The sequence below is a fragment of the Euprymna scolopes genome, chromosome 11 (genome assembly GCF_053919585.1).
Source record: "Euprymna scolopes isolate OS-2025 chromosome 11, ASM5391958v1, whole genome shotgun sequence".
In the NCBI taxonomy this organism is placed as follows: domain Eukaryota; kingdom Metazoa; phylum Mollusca; class Cephalopoda; order Sepiida; family Sepiolidae; genus Euprymna; species Euprymna scolopes.
In genome coordinates, this window is record NC_136492.1 from 46,169,704 (window position 1) to 46,191,990 (window position 22,287).

Sequence of the window (22,287 nt, forward strand, 5' to 3'; positions counted from 1 at the left end):
CTGTTTTTTTTTCATTATGTATGTATTTGCTTTTATGTACGGCATAATCACGTTGACACACCGGTTCTCATCAGATCACCGAAGTTAAGCAATGTTGAGTCTGGCTAATACCAGATGGGTGACCATTTGAGAATTCTAGGCGCTGTATGTGCTCTCCGCTCACCTCAGCATTGTTTCCAGTCGTCTTGTACCTCAACTTGCCACTGGTATGCAACAATGTTGACTTAGAAGAGGCGTGGTTGGAGATTGCGCAACTCTTGCCACACAAATTTCACGCGCAGGCACCCTTACAGTGGGTATCCATAGTCTGTCAAGACTGAAGGAAGCCTTTATATATTTGCTTTCAACTCGTATTTAATAAATATTTGACACTACTTTTCATGTCAGTTGCTACCACATGAATGTGTCGGTTTCCCAGTATAATTACTTTCATGTTTGCTGTTTGTATTTTTTTTTTTTTACATGGAGTTCACCACTTATCAAGGCCCAATAGCCACTCAGGGATAAGGGTTATTGTGTGTACAGTAATCAAAGGAATAGTATAGCAATAGTATTGGAGAATTGGTAAAGTGTCATTACTTAGGGGGGGGGGCGGTTCATCAGGAATTTGTTTGTGTTGGACTTGAAGACATCCAGGTTAAAGTCGGGAGGGAAACAGGCAAGCGGAACAGAGTTCCACAGGCGTGCAGTTCTAAGAAAGAAGCTTTGTTGATGGTATCTACGTTTTGATTTAGGCACAGATAGGGAGTGGGGAAAATTATTGACGGTGGTTTCAGCTAATCGGGTGTTTTTTTTGAGAAAGATTGGCGAGGGGGGACCAGAGAATGGAGCTCAGACAAGCACCTGCCATGGAAATAACGATAGAACAATGACAGGCTCGCTACGTCTCTTCTGTGGGAAAGAGGTTGCAGGGTAGAGAAAAGGGGATCCCCCACCAAGCCACGGAGTCTATTTTGTACTCTGTCAAGGCAGGATAGGCTGTTTTTAGCAGCCCCCGCCCAGATGTGGCAGTAGTACTCCATCTTTGGACGTACTTAGCTCTTATATAGATAGAGAATTGCATCAGTAGTGAGATATCTTCTGGAGCGGGAGAAGCATCCCACCATTTTCCCAGCGACCTTGGCCACAGACTTGATGTATGTGTTCCATTTAAGATCAGGTGTAAAGGTCAAACCCAGGAGCTTATCAAAGCCTGGGGCCTCCCTTAGACGAGAGCCATCCATTTCAATTGATGCCAGATGGGGATCAGAGCGTTTATGATGTAGAGATAGGAACTTAGTTTTAGATGCATTAAGGATATCCAGCCACCTCTTTCCCCACTGTACCACGCGCTCAAGATCAGAGGAGAGAGAATCAAAGAGAACATCATCATTTATGGCCTTTGATGTGTTGCCATAGATGGTTGTGTCATCAGCATAGATGTCAATGAAAGATTTTAGTATGTGTTTTGGGAGATCATTGATGTAGATCAGGAAGAGAGTTGGGCCCAGTATGGATCCCTGAGGGACTCCAGCATTAATACTGTGGGCCTCTAATTTGTGCCCATCAACCATTACTCTTATGAGCCTATCTGAGAGAAATGATTTAATGATCAAGAAAACATTTCCAGTTATACCGTAGCTGGAAATCGTGTGTAGTAGGCCTTTATGCCAAACCTTATCGAAGGCCTTTGATATGTCGAGAGCAATTGCCCTAGAAATGAAGCCTTTGTCGAGAGATTTGCTAATCCTATGAGATATAACCGTTAGTACCTCCGCTGTAGATCTAGCAGAGCGGAAACCATATTGCGTGTCGCTAAGAAGGTTATTTCTGCTGAGGTGGTTGACTAATTCTCTATTTATTGTGGACTCCAGCAACTTACTCATGACACACAGGAGACTTATTGGTCTGTACTGAGAGGGGGATGACTTATCACCTGAATTCTTAAATACAGGGCATACTGATGAGGTTTTCCAGAGTGTTGGGAAGCACTTCTCCTTAAGGCAACGCTTAAACAGTTTGGAAAGTATGGGGGCAAGTTCTGGTCGTAATTTTTTTAACACTATAATTGGAATACTGTCGGGACCAGTTGCTTTACTGGAGTCAAGGTTCTTGATTAGCTTGGCGACCTCATGCACAGATATTTGTATGTTGCATAGCGTGTTGTCTGTTATAGGAGGGAATATGGGGAGTTGATGGCCTTTGTCACACAGGGTAGAATTTGCTGCAAAGTTTTTGGCAAATAGTTTGGCCTTGTTGGATGCTGTCGAGATGACCTCTGGTCCATTGATAATGGTTGGGATAGAACGCACGTTTCACGTTTCTGTTCAAGATCCTATTTGCTATTTGCCAGAACTGGTGGGAAGCAAGCCGCTGCTCAGCTACTTTGGACTTAACGGATTGCGCATATAGTTCTCTTGCATTTTTTTATTACTCTTTTACAGTGGTTGCTGGCGGTTCTGAAAGCAGCTTTAGTTTCAGTGCATCTATTACATTGGTAGCTATGGAAAAAGTGATTTCTGTGTGCGATGGCAGCAGCACATTCGGGGGAGAACCATGGCTTGCTGTTAGGTTTTTGTTGGAATTTTTTAGATGGTATGAATTGGTCTATGCCTACAAGTAACCATTAGGTCAGGTCTGATACTATAGAGGACGTGTCCTTTTTAAACATGGAATGGAGAGGGAGATCAGATATGAATGTACAGAAGCTATCCCAGTCCGCCATAGAGTATCAGTATACAGTACGGTGGAGAGGTACATCTGTAGATTTATTATATTTCATTTTTATCTTAACTGATACGACACAATGGTCGGACGATCCCAGAGGAGATAGAACGGAACATGAGCATAGCTCAGGGGAAGTGGATAGAAAAAGGTCTAGTAGGCTTGCAAACTGACCGGTACTATCAGGCACATGGGTGGGCTCGCGGACAATCTGAGTGAGGTCATAGGCAATGGCAAAATCATGACAGAACCTCCCCTCATCATCACTCTTATTTGAGTGGGTCAGCCATTCCACATTATGGACATTGAAGTCACTGCAAATGTGAATGTTAGCCGAGGGATGATCAGACAGGATGTGGTCAATTTTTTCTGATATACTCTTAAAGACAGTAACTCCACTGTTGTGGAGGCGATAAAGGGCAAATATAAATGCGGTGGTGTAAGCTAGTGCAACCCGGAAGCACATATAAGGTAGATTAGGGTCTCCTCTGGAGATATCCCTGCCACATGGGAAGCCATCTTTAATGTAGGCATATATTCCATGCCCGTGGCGATCTTGGAGGTCAGATTTAGATGTTAGGTTAGAGTATCCTTTAATTATGAACTCATCTAGGGAGGTGGTCGGCCCTATTCCAGTTTCGCTTAGAAAGAATATGTCAGGTTTCCTCTCCTGTAATTGGGTTTCAACCTCTGGAAGGATAGAACATAGACCCCTGATGTTAGAGAAGGAGACATGGTAGTAGGGGTCTACGTAGGAGGATGGGGTTCTAGGTTTATTCATGTTTTCTTTTTTGAGATATTTCATGTTGAGGATTTTGGGGTTTGTGGAACAGGTCAGCATACTTGGTTAGAGCAGAACAGAGAGGGAAAGTAAGAGAGGAAAGACAGGAAATTTTTTTTTTTTTGTAGTACATGATCAGGTAAAGCCGTAACAATTACCCACTAGTATGGCATCGAGAGGCCCAACCAGAGACTACTGCATGGTCCAGAATCCATTCACCAAATGGCAATACAGCAGCCCCAGTACTTTGCACCTGCTGATAGGACAGCCTCCTTAGTGGTTAAACTTTTGAAGAGTTACACAATAATCAAACAAATAATAAAAGCTCTTTGTACAAAAATATATACATCTTTTCTAGATGACAAATTAGGAAGCAAGAAAAATCTTAGGAGCAAAAAAGAACAACAGCGATTTAATCTGAATAAAAATTTATGTATCAGTATTTTAGTTGCAGTGTAAGCACTCACGTTTCTCTGTCAGTAATGGACACATAGTTTTGTGATTTTTGTATGAAAAAAACTTTAATTTTGCATCAGCTTTAATTTAGTTTCGAAAACTATTTACATATATTTTAAGGCTTAATATTCAATCAAATAGTAGTAAACATTCTTAGGTAAGAACTAAAGCATTAATAATCAATAATAACTATATCTAACATTGGTTAGGATAAATCTAAAGGAGATAACTCTGAGAATTCTGAGACAACACTATTAAACATTAATTCCAGTCACACATGCTTTCAGCAGTTTAAACGATTCAAAGTTACTTTTAAATAAGAAATTGTCAAAATAGAAAAACTACGATAATTTTTTTTTTAAATGTCTTTCATGTGTTTACTATCGTGACATTTGCGTATTTGGAGCTTTCAAATAAACAAAATAGAAAATAATTTCTGACTTGAATCAAACTTAAAAGAGAGAAGTCAGAAATTACTATTTTTGTGTGTTACTATAGTAAAAGTTAACGGTTGATTTCGCATGAACCGTTGCGGTTAAAAACGAGCCTACTTATTTTTCTATTCATTTTTATATTTTAAAAATACTTGGCAAGACACTAGTGTATAAAATTTGTAGTTTTGCATGTAATTTTTATTCTTTTCTTGTTATTCCATTTTCTGGCTCTGAATTGATACGCTTTATTTAGCATTTGTTTACCTAGATTTGGCGAATGTCAGCTAAATATTGGAGACTTTTCTTTAACAAAAAATCAATATCAGTCAAAATATAATATTTCGCCATAAATAACATTTGGTTGATCGAGCAGCCTTGGGTATTTAAATAGTAAAAAATAAATAAATAAATAATAAATGGTACGTTTTTCATTTTATTTACATTTATTACTGGTGACATCACCATAAAAAAGCATTTGAATAAAAGGTTTAAAGTGTCTGATTAAAAATAGCTCTGAGTTCTATATCTTATTTTAGAAAATCTACTATCAATGGAAATACTATGTTTACCAGACGCCTCGGTTCATTTTTACATTGAAAATCTTTTTAGAGACTATTATAATTTATTCAAATCACTTTACATATAGTCCGTAATAAAGGCAGAAATAGTTACGATTTTGAATTAGAAAGAAAGGAAATCAAACAAAATTATTTCTGATATCGCCATGTAGTGCTTTTTTTTTTTCAATTATTTTGTTCTAGCTGGGGATAGGGCATTCTACCGGATGCTAGACAATCACTTACCATTTCATACTTCTAACTGAGATATCCTTTTAAGATTGTAACTGTCCTTTTAAGTGCAATTGTTTGTATCTCTCTTACACTGGGTTCACCGGATATATTTGCCAGGTAGTTTTGAAATTCTTTTTCATGAGTCCAGTTGCTCCTATAATTACTGGAATGATGGAGATCTTCCTAGGATTCCAGTTTCTTTTCATGGCATACTTTAGTTATTTTTTTCAATATTAGCTCTGTTTAACAGAATCATTGGAGACACTAACTTCTACTAAGGTTTCTTCTTTCTCCTCCTTATCTCCTATCACTATGTCAGGTTTAACAGCTTCGTTTTTTAGGTAGCTGTAGGAATTGCATAGTCATAGTGGATGGTGTATAACTTATTTCCAACTGGTCTTTCTGGTTGTATGTTCCTCGGACTTGCTGTTATATTCGATATTCAAAATTTTACAGATGGTATAATGGAGATATTTACACACTCCAGTGTGTCGCATTGTATAGTAGTCAGTAGAACCTTACAGCAGGGTGTAATCTGGTTCACACTCTCTACTTCTGTGTGGCAGAACCGACACTTGTCATTGCTGAGAAAACTTATCTTTCTTAGAACTGCACGCCTATGGAATTGTCTTCCGTTTTTCTGCTTTCCAGCTGACTACAATATGGTTGTCTTCAAGTTTAACGTAAACAAGTTTTTGATGAGCCATTCCATATAAGTTAACAAATTTACCGAATCTCCATTACTAACGGTTACTATATTGTCCAATTTCTACTGTACACTCTTTAACCCTTATCCTTGAGTGACCTCTTGGCCTTGATAAGTGATGATGCCAATGTAAAAAAAAATGTATTATTTCAAGGTAGCATTGGATCATAATATTAACCATAAAAAGATAAGAATTAGACAGTTAATAAAGGTATTAAAGAAAGACACAGAAACAGGATTAACATTGCTCTTTATCTGGTAAGCTTTAATTAGAAAAATGTAACAAATATTTTAATTGCGAATTTTTCTTTTTTGTGGTGGTGCCTTATCTGTTAATTAGAAAAGGATAATAAACAGATTTAATCAAAATTTTACACTCAAACTATGGCCATCAGTTTGAAGAATACCAGATTATTATGTGTACCTATATCTATATCTGTTTATATAAAGTTTGATATGTGCATGGATATTTATATATTTAGGATTCACTCATAAGGTAATTCACTGATTATTATGAATTTTGCAACACACGTACATAAGTTGCAATAGTGTGAGCTGTAATTAGTTTAATTTAGTTTAGTTTCATGTAAAGAAGGCAAAGGTGTGGCAGAAACATTTTATTAAATTTCAGATACCTTCGAATTTTGTGAAAATTTAACAACAGGTATTGGATATCAATCGATAACTATTCCTCGTATTTCAAGATAATTATTCCTTGTATTTCTTTGGAGTTTTAATATTATGGACACAATCTCCCATGAAAATTCAATATTTCATATTTGAATTAAATTTGATTCATAATTACTAGACACCAATTAAGCAAGATTTTCGAATTTTGATTTCTTCTTAATATTCCTTAAACTTAAGATATTTCCTAGAATAAAAATCATGTAATTTGTTTGGATGAAAATAGGAATAAGGATTCTAGACATAAGATTTTGTAGCATTACATTTTGAATTAAATCTTCGTAAGAGCACATAAAAGTGGTACAGAACTTATGTTTGTAGAATTAATTTTTTAGACCTAGTACACATATTCTAATATATTTGCAATTCGTTCTGATAAGCAAATTTTATTAATTTAAGGTAAATATTTTATGTCAGTTTTATCTGTTGCTCATTCTTTCTATAATTCTATCAAACTACAAAAGTTCCTGTCTGTTTATGCTGATTTAAAGTTTTCCTTTCTGTTAAGTTTGCAGGTTGAAACAAGTAACGTAGAAAGCAATACAAATGACGACTCAACAAACAAAGGTAGATCAAATAAGAAGTGTATTAGGAAAAGGTATATTTACAGGGTATTTACATAATGGTGTCAAATAAGAGAGTCTTTGCTGGAGAGACATATCTGGTCTCGGCGGCCTTCAGTGGCTTCTGGTGAACACACCCTCAGACTAACCGAGTCTTCCTATTTATGTGTAATTACTATCCACATATGCAAATGAATGTGTGCCACCACAACACTTTCATTCTCTTATTCTCATTATTTGGATTCTTCAGACTATTGTTCTCATCTTTAATGCTATTTTCAAAACGTTTCAGTCGATGTAACCTCCGACTTTCTTCAGGTGTATATTGTCGAATTTAGAATGGAACACTTCATTTAGTCCATGGGAGTAGAATGTTCTCATTCCATCAGAAAGATTTCAGACTTGAGCAAGATACACATGAAGAAGGTCGGAGGTTACATTGACCGAAACGTTGTTAAAATAACTCAAAGATGAGAACAGTAGTTCAAAGAATCCAAATAACACAATAACCAATCCTCATCTCAAAAAATGCAGTAACGTAATGGACCTGTCAGGCTGAAGACGCATTCATCATAGAATAATAATTCTATATTTTCTCTTTATGCAACTCATGTCCTCAAACTTCACTGTCATTAAATAACATGAAAAGTGTTTATATCCTATAAATCAAAACAAACAGTTATATTAATATTTTCTATATGTTTTTCAAACAATGTAACATTAATTGTATGACAGTATAATTTCTAATCTAATGATTATGTAAATAGTATGCATTAGATTCCGTTCAATGTTCATTAATTTCTGTCTGGTTTATTTAATTTCGTTGTAGACTGCATTGGTAAAACCGAGATTTTTTTTTGTGTGGCAAACTTTAAATGAAAATATTTAGAGTTATTTTATATGCTTGTCAATATCCATTAGTAAGTGTCCAGTCCATATTTCTTTTGTCATAAGAAAGGTGAGGCTTCAGACATTTTGGCAGGCCTATATATTTTTTGTCTACAATGTAGTAACTTCCTCAACTCCCAGATGATATATTCTATATCTATGAAACCTTAGCTTACACACTCTGACCACATCTCCGAAGCCAAGTCAGACATGAAATTATTCATTTGGAAGAAAAGATATGCACTCAAATAGAGAGACACTGAGGTGGACAAGGAAAAGAGAGGTGCATTTGTTCGACCTATTCACTCTGGAAATGGCCATTAGACCACGCTCTACTCTGTCCATTGCTTCATCACTCAGGGTTATGGAACACTTTTTTTTTTCTTTTCTTAAAGTGGTCGGGCGAGATAACTCTGGTAGATTGTATAGAATTTTCTAAGTTGCAAGAAAATTTGCAAAGAACTGATAGAACCAGTAATAATTAGAAGTCAGGTTTTAGGCAATTGTATATAAAACTAGTTTGAAAACAAAACAGCTGGTTTAAGTATTTGTTTAGGTTTTTTGTCGTTGTTTTGAGAGACGGAGATCTTCTAGAGGGTGGGGTAGGCGAACTGAAATATTAACCCAATCCTGTATTTTCTCTAGTTATGTTTTTTTTTTTTTATTTTGATGCTCTTCCATTTTGAGGCACCAGATATCTAAAGGATTGAGAAATTATCTGTTACAAAATGAATTAATTATATAGAGTCGCTTGTCTTGTATGATTTTAACACATATGCGACCCGCAACAAGAATTTTATAGCTCAGGTAATTAAAATTGCCCCCAAATATGGGTTTCTTTTTACTTTTTCCATTTCGAATATAAATAATAAAAATTCAAATATCAGTTTCTGAGTCTATTCAACAACTTCATTTTATAATGTGCTAGTTTCGAGGGTGTGGAGTAACAGAGAAAATATTTAATCGCAGAAAAAACTTAGTTTCAATATTGTTTATTTTTTAGATGAGTGAGTTTAGTTTAAACATAAATTGCCTTTTTTTGCCACTGAAGAACGAAGAGTTATGATATGATTCGTTTCTGTTAGTATTTCCCTCGACTCATATTTTCTTTCTGGAGATATCAAACTACTTTTTTTCTGTTGCAAAATTTATGCATGTCAATATTTCATTAATCATTTACAATTTTTTTTTTTTTTTTTCATTATTTTATTGATTTATTTATCTAAATAACTGCACTATGTTGAAATTCTTTTGCGGAGTAAATATTGATCGTTTTATGAGGTTTTATTTTTATTATATTTTATGAGGTTTTATTTTTATTATATCTGTTTCTTTGCTGCGAATCTGAGAGTTTAACGGATCTCTTTTGTACATCTTTGACCGCACTTACAGTAAAGAGAACATGAAGTCTTACTTTTAGAAAAAAAGTGTACTTTCAATTTTTGTTAAAAAGGTTTTCTTAAAAAAACACACAAAAAAAAAACTCCGGTAAAAAAATACAAAAACAAAACATTAATCGGTATTCATGCAGAGAGTGATCCGTGCTGAAATAATAACGTTATTATTTAAAAAGCCATTCTTAACATGGGGAGGGGATGGGGTTTTGTACCTATTTTGTACTTTAACCTTACAATTGGATAAAAAACATATCATAAAACTTTAATTAAACGTGGAAATATGATTTAAAAAATAGCGCGGATCAATCTCTGCATTTGCACCAAAAGTACAGAATAGTTAAAAAAATCCTCCCTCCCCATGTTAAGAATGGCTTTCTAAATAATTATATTAATGTTTCAGTACTGTTCCTTGTCTGCTTAAGTTTAACTTTTGCTTATTAAATTGTTAAGTGAAAGTACAGAATAGTTACAACCCCCCCTTCCCATGTTAAGAATGGCTTTCTAAATAATAACGTCATTATTTCAGCATAAGTACAACGTTTTGTTTATTAAATTGTTAGGTGAACGTACAGAATAGTTATAAAATACCGTTGCCATGTTACGAATATCTTTCTAAATAACATTATTTCAGCACGGTATTTTCTATGCATAAGTACTATCAATCCTTGTTTATTAAATTGTTAGGTGAAAGTATAGAAACGATGCAAAATCCCTCCCAATGTTAAGAATAATTTTCTAAATAATAACGGTATTATTTCAGCACGGTACCTTCTCTGCATAAGTACCATCTTTTGTTTAGTAAATTGTTAGGTGAAAGTATAGAATAGTTAAAAAACACACTCCCCATGTTAAGAATGGCTTTCTAAATAATAGTATTTTAGCATGGTACTTTCTCTGCATAAGTACCATGTTTTGTTTATTAAATTGTTAGGTGAAAGTATTGAGCACTGTTGAAATAATATTTAAACATTGTGTACATATAATATATTGGTACTCATGCAGAGAGTGATCCGTGCTGAAATAATAACGTTATTATTTAAAAGCCATTCTTAACATGGGGAGGGGAGGGGTTTTGTACCTATTCTGTACTTTAACCTTACAATTGAATAAAAAACATATCATAAAACTTTAATTAAACTTGGAAATACGATTTAAAAAATAGCGCGGATCACTCTCTGCATTAGCACCAAATATTATTAAAGCACATTACTAATCCGCAAATTTTCTTCGAAAAAAAAAACTGTACTTTCACCTAACAATTTATAGTTTTAATAATAAAAAAGTTCATATTTTTTATATCGAAACAACTGTTTAAAAAAGACAAAAAAAACAAACAAAACAAAAACACTTCGTCTTTTATGCTTCAATTCAACTTTATTTTTTTGCCTAATATAATAAAAAAAAAATTAAATTAAAACATTTGGAAGATAAACAAATGAATTATATTTTTTTTTACTTATCGAGTAAACAAAAAATGGAATCTTCTAATTCGTTTCGTCAAATCGTGGTGTATGAAATGAATTGAAACGGAAGTTCAGTTATACCAACAAGACAGGTTCGCACTATCAGCTTACAAAAATATTGTTATTTTATTTAATATTTTTATAATTGGCGATGTTAATTTATTTTAATAACATAGAAACATCCCTCGACTCTAAAGAGGGGGTGTCTGAAAATTTCAAATAAATTGGTAATGTAGAAATATGGTTTTATCGACTTTGAACGAACCAAGAATTACATTTATATATATATATATATATATATATATATATATATATATATATATGAGAGAGAGAATAGAATACTCACTCAAGGACGGGTAAAATTCACTAAACAGAATAATTTTGCACCAATTTATACCCCTTTATGAAAATCAAATTCCAGAAATAATGATACTAAACCTTATATCTAGAATTTTTATTTTTATTTTGCTGAAAATCCTATCCATGATTCTAGAAAAATATATAAAATATAAGGCTTCAGCTTAATGGGTCTTGAGAAAAACTTGAAATTCAGAGAATCGTGCTTAATTCTTGGAGAATTACTATAGAACAAATTTAATGCCAATCTGATATACTTGAGGTTGTAAATGGGAGTCTGTACTCGTATTATACTACATAAAATTATCTTTAAAATGCTTCAAAAATCTGAAATTTGGTTAATATTTTTCAATCGATATCTTATATCTATTGCTAAAAGTTCCTCAAAATTAGAGGTATCTGAAACTTCATGAAGGACTTCCACCTTCTTTGCATAAAACAAAATTAAACTAGTTTTCAAGTAAACTTTGTACATAAAAATATAAAACATATATACATACCTAACTTTATATATATATATATATATATATATATATATATATATAGAGAGAGAGAGAGAGGTGTGTGTGTGTGTAAATAAATTAGATCGGTTTCCCTAACAAAATATCAATTGGCTCTAACGATGTTTGGATTATTAATTATTATAACTAGTCTTTTTCATTCTTACCAACTAATTCCATTTATTAACCATTCACTTTTGTTTAAATTTCATGTTTCAAATTTTACTACACAGACATAATATATTTTATACATTTTAATATATATATAGTGCAAAGTTTTGTTGAAAATTCAAAGACTCACGTTTCCTTTTTATAACCTTCGTTTATTTCCTGGATATTTACATTACAGCTGTTTCATTAATGAGTGGCAATTTTACGATTTATGTTTCCGTAAAAATATCTTGTCCCCACCAACTTCTTCAGATGTTCATCCAATAGATTTTTACAACAAATGGTATATTTTAACATGCTGGACATCGTATTCGGGTAAAAAGATTTGCACAGCCATGCTTCCTCACTTCCTCCATCTTTTGGTGTTATATAAAGATAATTTTCCGTTTTAACCCGTACTTCCGTATTTTTATTTTTTATTTATTAGTTATTTATTTTTGTTTTAATTTTCCCTGTTTTTCCTATTTGTTTTTTTCAATTATCATATAATTTTATATAATTTTATTCCTATATTTTTGCGTGTTTATAATAGACCCAAACCACAAATGTGTAAACCTCTGAAACATAACCCTGAATCTAGACAACAACTCCGTTGAACCCTACCATAAACCCAACCAAACGCTATTCTACATAGATCACAAGTCTAACCATCCGAATAGTATGAAAAAAGCAGTTATACCTAGCATCTCAAAAAGAATATCCAAAATATCACAAAATGAAGAATTATTCAATAAAAACAAGGAATATTACAACCAAAAATAAAAATACGGAAGTACGGGTTAAAACGGAAAACTATCTTTACATAACACCAAAAGATGGAGGAAGTGAGGAAGCATGGCTATACAAATCTTTTTACCCGAATACGATGTCCAGCATGTTAAAATATACCATTTGTTAGATCAGGATATAAAGAACAAATTAAATTTGTTAAGGAAACTAAAAACAATAACATAGGTACAGAAAGAACAATAACAATGCAAATGTTAAATAGACACATTGAGCTTAACTTTAAAATAATAATCTAGACCCGTTAAACGAAAACGGTATACATTGAAAGTAACGAAATTTCAAAAACAAACTTTAATATATATATATATATATATATATATATATATATATATATATATATATATATACTCTCTATCTTCTTCTTTCTTCTATCTTCTTTTCTTCTTTTATCTATCATTTTCTATCTATCTATCTATCTATCTATTCTATCTTCTTCTATCTATCTATCTATCTATATTCTATCTTCTTCTATCTATCTTCTATCTATGTTCTTCTATTTTCTTTCTTCTATCTATTCTTCTTCTATCTATCTATCTTCTATCTATCTATCGTCTTCTATCTATCTATCTTCTATCTATCTTCTATCTATCTCCTATCTTTCTATCTTCTTCTTCTTCTATCTATCTTCTATCTATCTTCTTCTATCTATCTATTCTATCTTCTTTCTTCTTCTTCTTCTTCTTCTATCTTCTTCTTCCTTTATCTTTTTCTATCTATCATTTTCTATCTATCTTCTATCTATCTTTCTTCTATCTATCTATCTTCTATTCTCTATCTTCTGCTCTTCTCTATCTTCTATCTTCTATCAATCTATCTTTCTTCTATCTTCTATATAAAGAAAATGAACTCATTTTTCCCCTCCAACTTTGACCTTAATAGGATTAAAAATCATGACATTACATGCAAATGTAATGCGTACAAACTGTAGCACATTATCTGAGGTTTGCTATAGGCCTATTATCTCTACAGTTCCTCGACAATGGTATATTCCTATATTTTTTCCGGTGAGAGTCCACTGCCAAAATCATTTAGATTCAATGGAAGTTGCAACATCTTTTCTCTATATTAGATTCCTCCTTTCCCCTCTCCCCATTTACCCCGCAGCGGATGCGTTCACAAGGAACACTATGAGGAAACACACAGGTTTGGAATCGTACAAGGTTACTTGTGCCGTTTCTATTTTTTCTTTTTTCCCTGATTTATGCTTTCTGTTTTTTCCATAATAAAATAGAAATAAGAAAAACAAACAAACAAAAAAACGCGAAAATGCTATTACTATTATTGTTGTCTTTTTGCTTTTTTTTTTTTTCGTTAGTGTAAGACGCAATCTGCGAGACTAACCGGATTTTACTTCCGGTTTTAACGACTCTAACCGTGAAATCTAACTATGACCTTTATTTATTAGTACTTTCAACTCAACCTTTATTTTTACACAAAAATTACAACGCAACGATATCATGAATTCACTTGCATTACACTTAAATTAAAATTAAAACAAATAAATTCATTTAGAATTCGAGAAAACAAAAACATTCATTTAGAATTCGAGTGTGATGTGTATGTGACTACTGAAACTAAACCAAAACAAATTTTACGGCGGAATTGATATTTGACCTAATTCACTTTTTAGTTTATTCGTCACGTTTTTTGTTGGTTTTTTTTTTTGGCGCTTTCGCCTCGCCTCAATGATTCGAGTTCGAACCCCCTCTTCAAACTTTTTTGGGATTTTTCAAACACCCGGGCACTGCCGGACCGTTCGTATTGCATCACGTTCATTTTTTTAATTGTTTTTTTTTTTATAGTTTTAACATTGTTTGTTTTTATAATATTAAAACAGTGTTATGACTTCGCTTTGTTTCCATTTACCCCCACCCCAAACCACGCACGCCGCTAAAAACCAGGGCAACACCGGGTAACCCCCCCCCGCTAGTATATATATATATATTGATGAGTTAGAGTTTTAGAGCACATAACTACTGAATAATTGTACTTCATAGGAAAACAAATTTTAAAATCACAAACGGGCAGTTGAAACATTCTTTAGATTCGGGAGGCAATCATCTAAAAAAAGGTAAATCTGCTAGAATAATTGTGGGGACGAGTTGAAGATATGTGTTGCATGAGGCAAAATGATGTGAACATGATATGATGGCTGTATAATGCGAGTTTTGAAGACAAACTTTGTGTTGATGACCTCAGGAGATTTAATTTAGAAAATATAGAGAAATATGGGAAGAACAGGAGTATGTCTCATTGCTGCAAGTTTGTATCCCTATGCTTATTTTACGAGTACTTCCATGGAATGTTTTGATAAACCTAGTATATTTGTACTCCTCTGTAAATACTACTGACAAACCTGACTAGCAACAAATTCCCACCCCTTCGCTTTTAAGGCTCACAGATCTTTCTACTCTAATAATTAGTTTCTTTCCTTGGACTAGGTGCCATTGCAATTTCTTCTGTGCTCTTTGTTTCAATCAATAGGTACAGGGATACAAATTTGTGGCGATGAGACAATCTCCTGTTCTTCACACATTTCTCTATATTGTCTAAGTTGAATCTCCTTCTGTGATCATCAAAATACAATCAATATCTTGTTGCCCAATTCCCCACTTAGGCTGCACCAATATTCATTTAGCCCCAATAACAATAACCTGTTATGCATCACTAACAATGGCCTTAAAAGAAAAGTCTTTCTAATCTTCACGTCAAAATGCATTTGCAATTATTTTGTTAATCACTAAGTTTTTGTTTATAAAAGAATATTTAACAAAATTATACATTTTAGTGATTTTTCTACACTTTTTTAGGCCTAAACTATGAAATTCAAGGCAATGCTGATACAGCGTAAGGAAAGAATATTTGCAGTTTTTTATTTAATTACTGTAAGGAGTTTTGTTCTATCTCCACCACCTTAATTTTAAATCAGAAATGCCATAAAATATCATAAAAAATATACATAAAGATTTTTAGATACGAGTACTTGCTTATATGTCTAAGAGGTTTTGTGTATTGGCTCTTCCATTACACTTCATAGGTAAATGCATCGTTTGAATGGACATATTTTCTATTAGATGAGACTAATCCATGTGTTCATAAGACTTTCTATGTAGCTTAAGTTTCAAAAAACATTTTCATTAGTTTGCAATGCTACTGTTTCAAAAAGCATTTTTATTGGTTTGTAATACTCAATTTAAAAAGACATTTTCATCTGTTTGTAATGCTTAAGTATCACAAAGCATATTCGTTGGTTTGTATCAAACCATGTTTCAAAAAGTGTTGGTTTGTAATGCTAACATTTCCAAAAAACATTTTCGTTAGTTTATAATGCTCAGGTTTAACAAAAACCACTTTCATTGGTTTGTAATGCTCACGATTCAAACATCATTTTCATTGTCCCGTAATACAGAACAAGGAAAATGCTTTTTAAAACATAAGCATTACAGACCAACGTAAATGCATTATGTAAACTTAAGCATTACAGAATAACGAAAGTACTTAAGTTCACATAAAGCATTTTCGTTGGTCTGTAATGCTTAATCTTGAAAAAGCATTTTTCTTGCTAAATGTGTAGATTGAATGGACAAATCTGAATAAGATCCGTCTTTTTTTATTATTTCATTTTAAATCTCAAAGTGCTTCCCTGTTTGCCAGATGACTTTTATGGAACGTTGCTTGGCTGAAGATGAAGACAGATACACGGGAGGAGCTAGTTGCATTTTGTTGTTTTGTTTTGCATATCGATACTGGCGGAAGGTTCAGTAAAGTAGATTGATTTTATGGAAAGAGCAAGGAGCGGGAAACTAAATAAGAGGAAAAAGAAACACGAGGAGAACGTAGAAGTAGACAGGGGAGGGGGATTTTGAATTCCTGATGCACTTATAGTTCTATGTATTTTGAATATTGTATGTATCCACATATGTATAGGTGTCTTTCTATGTTTTTATGCATAATTGTATGTAAATGCATTGTCATGTATGTGTGTGTATATATATATATATATATATATATATATATATATATAATGTATAAAACACCGGAAAATTACTAAAAGAAAATCATTCTCCATTGTTTTAGTCAGATGAATTAAGTTTCCACGAATGAGAGTTTGAAACATCATCTGTTTGTTTACATAATTAAAAAGAAAATAAACAAAGCAGCAGCGAACATGAGTCCTTGGCAATACAAAAGATTTAATATTACTAAGTGAAATCTATGTTTTATATATTGCATTTGAAATGAAATAACCTTGGTCATCTATTAATATTGGGGCTCATTTGTATCTTATGTAGAGCTCCTAGCCTAGTTTCTCTACAATCTGTCTATTTTCCAACCATCTAACAAATACTTGTATAATATAAGTAAGCTATTCTTGAAAAATAGAAATTCCTCTCTGCATAAGTTGTACCGCGAATTACTAGCTGAGATATCAGTCTCAGTTTATTTGTCTCCCCACAAAAGTAAAGTTAGACACAAGGGCAGTTTTTTTGTGTGGGTTATTCAACTCATCCTCCCCCCAAAAAAATGTTTTGAATTGAGACAATTGTTTTTAAATCCTAAATCTACAAGGATTTCTCCTTCACTGTCCAGAAGAGATACTACACTCTGCTCTTCTAAGGTGCCAGTCTATACTCGGGGAAAATTTATAAATCTTCTACATGCTATATTTTATTTCAGCTTTGATATTCTTAGATTGCTCACATATCGCCATGCAAACTTATACGGAAATGAATGAATGATGTAATAAGTCAAACAGAGAAAGAAGAGGGAGGGAAAAAAAGAGATAGAGCAAGAAAAATAAGAGGAGGAAAAAGAGAGGGGAAGAAAAGAAGAAAAATGGAGAAAGAGAAACAAGTGAAAAGAGAGACATGTGGGAGTTAGAGAGAGCTTATTATGACATCACAATATAAACGTGTATTTCAACACGGTCGGTTATATACAGCGCTAAGGAGAGATGAACAGAAAGATAATGGAAAAGTATTTGTAAACAAGCATAATATATGCAGCAATAAAAATGTTTTTAATTAATAATAGTTTCAGATTCTTGTAAAAATGTTCGTTGAATATATATTATTAAAACCTTTTGGAAATTTTTAAATTTGTTTTTCTAAATATTTGAAGAATTGAAAAAGATTTTTAAAATATTTGGAAGTTCCTAAAAATGTTTGTAAATGTTATATATTACAAATACTGACCCAAAGGGTCATTTGTGCCCTACTACTATTTAAACTGGATTTGTATTTTTTCCTTACTTTGTCTGTTGGTAAGATTTCATTGATTAACAACAACATGAGCTAATATTCAACAATTCATTTCATTGACTTTTCATTTGTAATAAGGAACATTTTTTTTTTCGTTAATAACTAGTTTAAATTGTACATTATCAAATACACTTTTTTTCTGTATTTTTATATTTGACAAGAGGGCAACGTCACACACACACACACGGAGAAACACGTGTCCGTGGATAATTAACTTTTAAAATCTGCATATGTTGCTCCTCATTTGGGGGTATCACATTGGTAAAAGAAAAATTATTTCCAATGCACTTTTATTTAAATAATTGAATTCGTTCAGAAGTATCCCAAAGAAAAATGAATAAATAAATAGCATCTACAAAAACATGGTACATTCCAGCACTGGCAGGATTTTGCTCAGTGGTAAAGCTTAAGACATCTAACACTGGGGTCCTGGTTTGAATCTCAATCGATTCAGCCACGCTGATATATCATAAACGATGAAACACATGTTCGTGGAAAAACACAAACTTGGCTTAGTTTTATTATAAATTTATTTCAACCCACAAATCAAATGAGAAAAGCTACTTAGCGTCTGACTGAGATCCTTGGTGAAATTTACAACGAAAAAGACACACAGAGAAATTTACAATGAAAAAGACACACAGAGAAAAGAACGAGAAAGAGAGAAGAGGCATAAGGAGGATGACACAGAAAACACACTGACTCGAAGAAATGCTAGTTGTCCAGGCATGTGTCAAAACTAGAAAATGTAACCCATGATTCTGATCTAAAATTTATAACTGGGAAATACATTGCTCTTTTTTATCTTTTTAATTTTTCATTTATAAAGATAAAACTACGAAAACTGCGAAAATCGTCTCAATAGTAAATATGGAAAATTAAGAAATGAAATTAGATATTAAATCTTACACACACACACACATATATATATATATATATATATATATATATATATATATATATATATATATATATATACTGTCTTTGATAGAAAATCAATAAAATTACCTATTCTTTCACTAAAAACTTGGACATAATCAGAAGATATAAGATACATGATTGAAAAATACTAACACAAAAATATGAAATGTAATTATCAAATCACGAATGAATGCCCACTAAATGATAACCGCAATGTTGAGTGCATTGTTTGCAAGGCGACAATTCATCCAAAAGAGAACTTAAATAACAAGAAAGTCTATATCGTTGTATCCGTGGATGAATGAAAACAACGATTCTATGTCCACAGATACTATTTTTTTATATGATGATTATACTGACGTTAAAGAATATTCCAAGTTTTCTTTATAAACATGCAGGCACAAAATCTCTACTATAGTAAGATTTTGTATATTCTGTACATGATTTTTTATTATTACTAATGTCAAAGGTCACTGGAAAATAACGAGTAATCTGATTATCAGGTGAATGATGAACAATATTATGAAAAGAATGAAGACAATGAATAGGATGAACAAATTACATGTTAATTTATTTTTATTTCGGACTATTAGTCTCATCTTTATTAGTTGTTGTTTTTTTTATCTTTTTTTTTATTGGTTCACAACGTTTCGGCCAACTTCCTCTGGCCTTCGTCAGTTCCTATCGAAGTTCCTATCCGTCGCGGTACCACCTGACGAAGGCCAGAGGAAGTTGGCCGAAACGTTGTGAACCAAAATTTAAAAAAAAAAACAAAACAACAACAACTAATAAAGATGAGACTAATAGTCCGAAATAAAAATAAATTAATATATAATGCTCATCTCAAAAAATGAATTCCAATTAAGGAATAATATATATAAATTACATGTTATATAAGAGGATGGCTTTGACAAGTTTTGTTGGCATTGGATTTGAAAACAGCTATGTTGTAATCTACAGAAAGGCAGTCCCGTGGCATGGGGAATTTTAATAAAGAATAAAAAAACGGAATTATTTCAGTTCATAAATTTAGAATGAGGTTCTATTCGATTTCTTGCTTAGTTAGATTTTCATACAAGTAATTCTCAGGATCTGAAAAATTGATGTATATTTTTTGGACAGACCTGATACATATTTAAATTTTAAATAGATTTTTTTTTTCAGGAAAACATTTTCATGGAACAGATGTAATTCCAAAACTTTTCTTTTTTATTTTGAAAGTTTTCCGATTTTTGGGTTTGTTTTCTATCTCATAAATTTAATGATTCAATAGTTTTATCCTTCCGATCTAAAGAAAATGATTTTATTCAAACAAAATCTTGAAGAGAAAGAAATAATTGCATTGTCTCTGCAATATTTTCAAGTTCCAATAAATGTTATCTATTAAATGGTAGAAAAGAATTTGCAATAAATTGGTTGTTGAGTGTCAGTGCACTGGCAAATTTTTGAGTAAACTAAACATAGTATCCCAACGATATAACACGTGCCTGAGATATTTCACGTTGTGACATCAAGTGATGATCGTTTTAATGTGTAATTTCATCAACAACCAAAAGGCATTCCTGCCAAATATTATTAAATTGCAATGATAAGCATATTGTTTTTTGTTTTTATTGTTTTTCTATCCGGTAGCAAAAGTTGCTAGTGGTTATACTACTACTAAATCAAGAATTTTATCATTTCTTCAATATGACTATAACATCGAAGTTTGCTTTCTTATTTCTATTTTTTTTTTTTTTGACTTAGGCATTACTACTTCACACATCCCTTCTTACTGTCCATATTTAATCTTCCTCTGAGGTCATCAGAATTAGCTTAATCTACATTACGCATCAATCGTCTCAACACACTAGTAAATAACCATTTTTGTAAATCGTTATCATAAAAGATAAAATGATATAAAAATATATTTGATAAAGTAATGAAAATTAAACTCTCTGAAATGTTTACCAAGCTTTCAATTATAAAAATAAGTCACTAAAACAAATATTATTTCTGTTATAGCGATAAAAGGGGAAATAACTCTAAACTAAAGTAGGAGTTATCTCCCTTTATAGATTTTGAAAAGACTAGACAGTTTTAGAGAGAACTGAGAGCAAGATGACAGCTTCGCTTGACATTGAATATCGTTCTGTAAATAATTGAAGTTTTCTGTCATGAATAAATTGTGTTTAAAAATGCAATGAGCTTGCATACTTGTTCTATGTTATCCCATGAAAAGCGGCGTTCATTGCCCTAGTCAGGAAACAAGGTCAACCACTGGGTGATTCAGACGAGTCCCTGTGATAGTACCTCTACACCTGGCCAATAGGCAAAGAAGGAGTATGAAAGCCGGGCGATAGACAGAGTCTATCTCCTCCTTAAGCAGTTTAGGCTTGCCAACCGGTGATTTGTTTGAGTCACCAGCTCTAGGAAGGTTGTCGTCCAGGACTGAAGAGGCCTCCCTCCCCTAGGTTTAGTTTCAGAGTTTTCCTTCTCCTAGACGGATGACCTGGGAAGATCTACGGGTCCATCAGCTCCGAGGGGGTTCGCCCCGCGCCTGGGTCCTAATCCAGGTATTTCTGCGACCCCGCATGGGTAGTTAATATTTATTGGTTATTTAGGTTAATATCTCCTGGAAAAATCGGGCATTTAGGTTAGCTTCTACAGAAAGTTTTCACTCCTCAAGTGTGGTTAAAAAAGGGCATTATTATGCTTTCCATTTTCATTTTTACTGGGAGAGGGTATAGGTAAAAATTCATGCAGTGGAAGCAGCTAAATTTGCTACAGTATTGGATCGAGAGAGACAAGTTAATGTATGGTTAGATATAGTTTTGTAAGTTTAGCAATGTATGGTTAGATATGGTTTAGTATGTTTAGGAATGTATGGTTAGATATGGTTTAGTAGGATTAGGATAAAGTGTTAGAGTATGATCTACTTGCTATTAGAAATTCTGATTTGGTGCCCAAACCGGACATTTAGTAAGACTGAAAGATAAGATATGCTCAGTATAGATACAAGAGAACATTTGATATGGAGTACAGTTATACCTGATAGATATAGGTTATTGCATATTCTGTAAGTATAGTTAAAGTATAGATGGATGGATAAGTAGTATTGTATACGAATGCATGGAATTTTAGACAATTTGAGTAATTTGAGTAAGTTGCCTTTAGACTACAACGAAGGAGAATGACTTCGCCTTTCTCTTAATATCAGGAAGTTTTTATTTCAATGAGTACCGGTTTAGTTTGTGTAATAATTATTGCAATACTATCTCTTAACAAAGAGATATTAATGGTTACTGTTCATTATAGATTACTTTAAGTCAATGTATAGGACTATGGCTAGTAAGTATTTACTTAGAAGCTTGGTTATGGGTTAGGAGTTATAATCAGGAGCATGCCTAGGAAATTTTAGGTGTTAATGAGTATCGATT

At 32.8% G+C, this 22,287-nt stretch overlaps 1 protein-coding gene and 1 pseudogene across 2 annotated transcripts in view; both read left to right on the forward strand.

Annotated features, from left to right (window-relative positions):
* Positions 1-22,287, forward strand: part of LOC145287850 (coiled-coil domain-containing protein 39-like) — a 2,493,216-nt gene that overhangs the window by 1,361,724 nt on the left and 1,109,205 nt on the right. The window lies entirely within an intron of this gene.
* LOC145288320 (5S ribosomal RNA) lies at positions 35-151 on the forward strand (annotated as a pseudogene).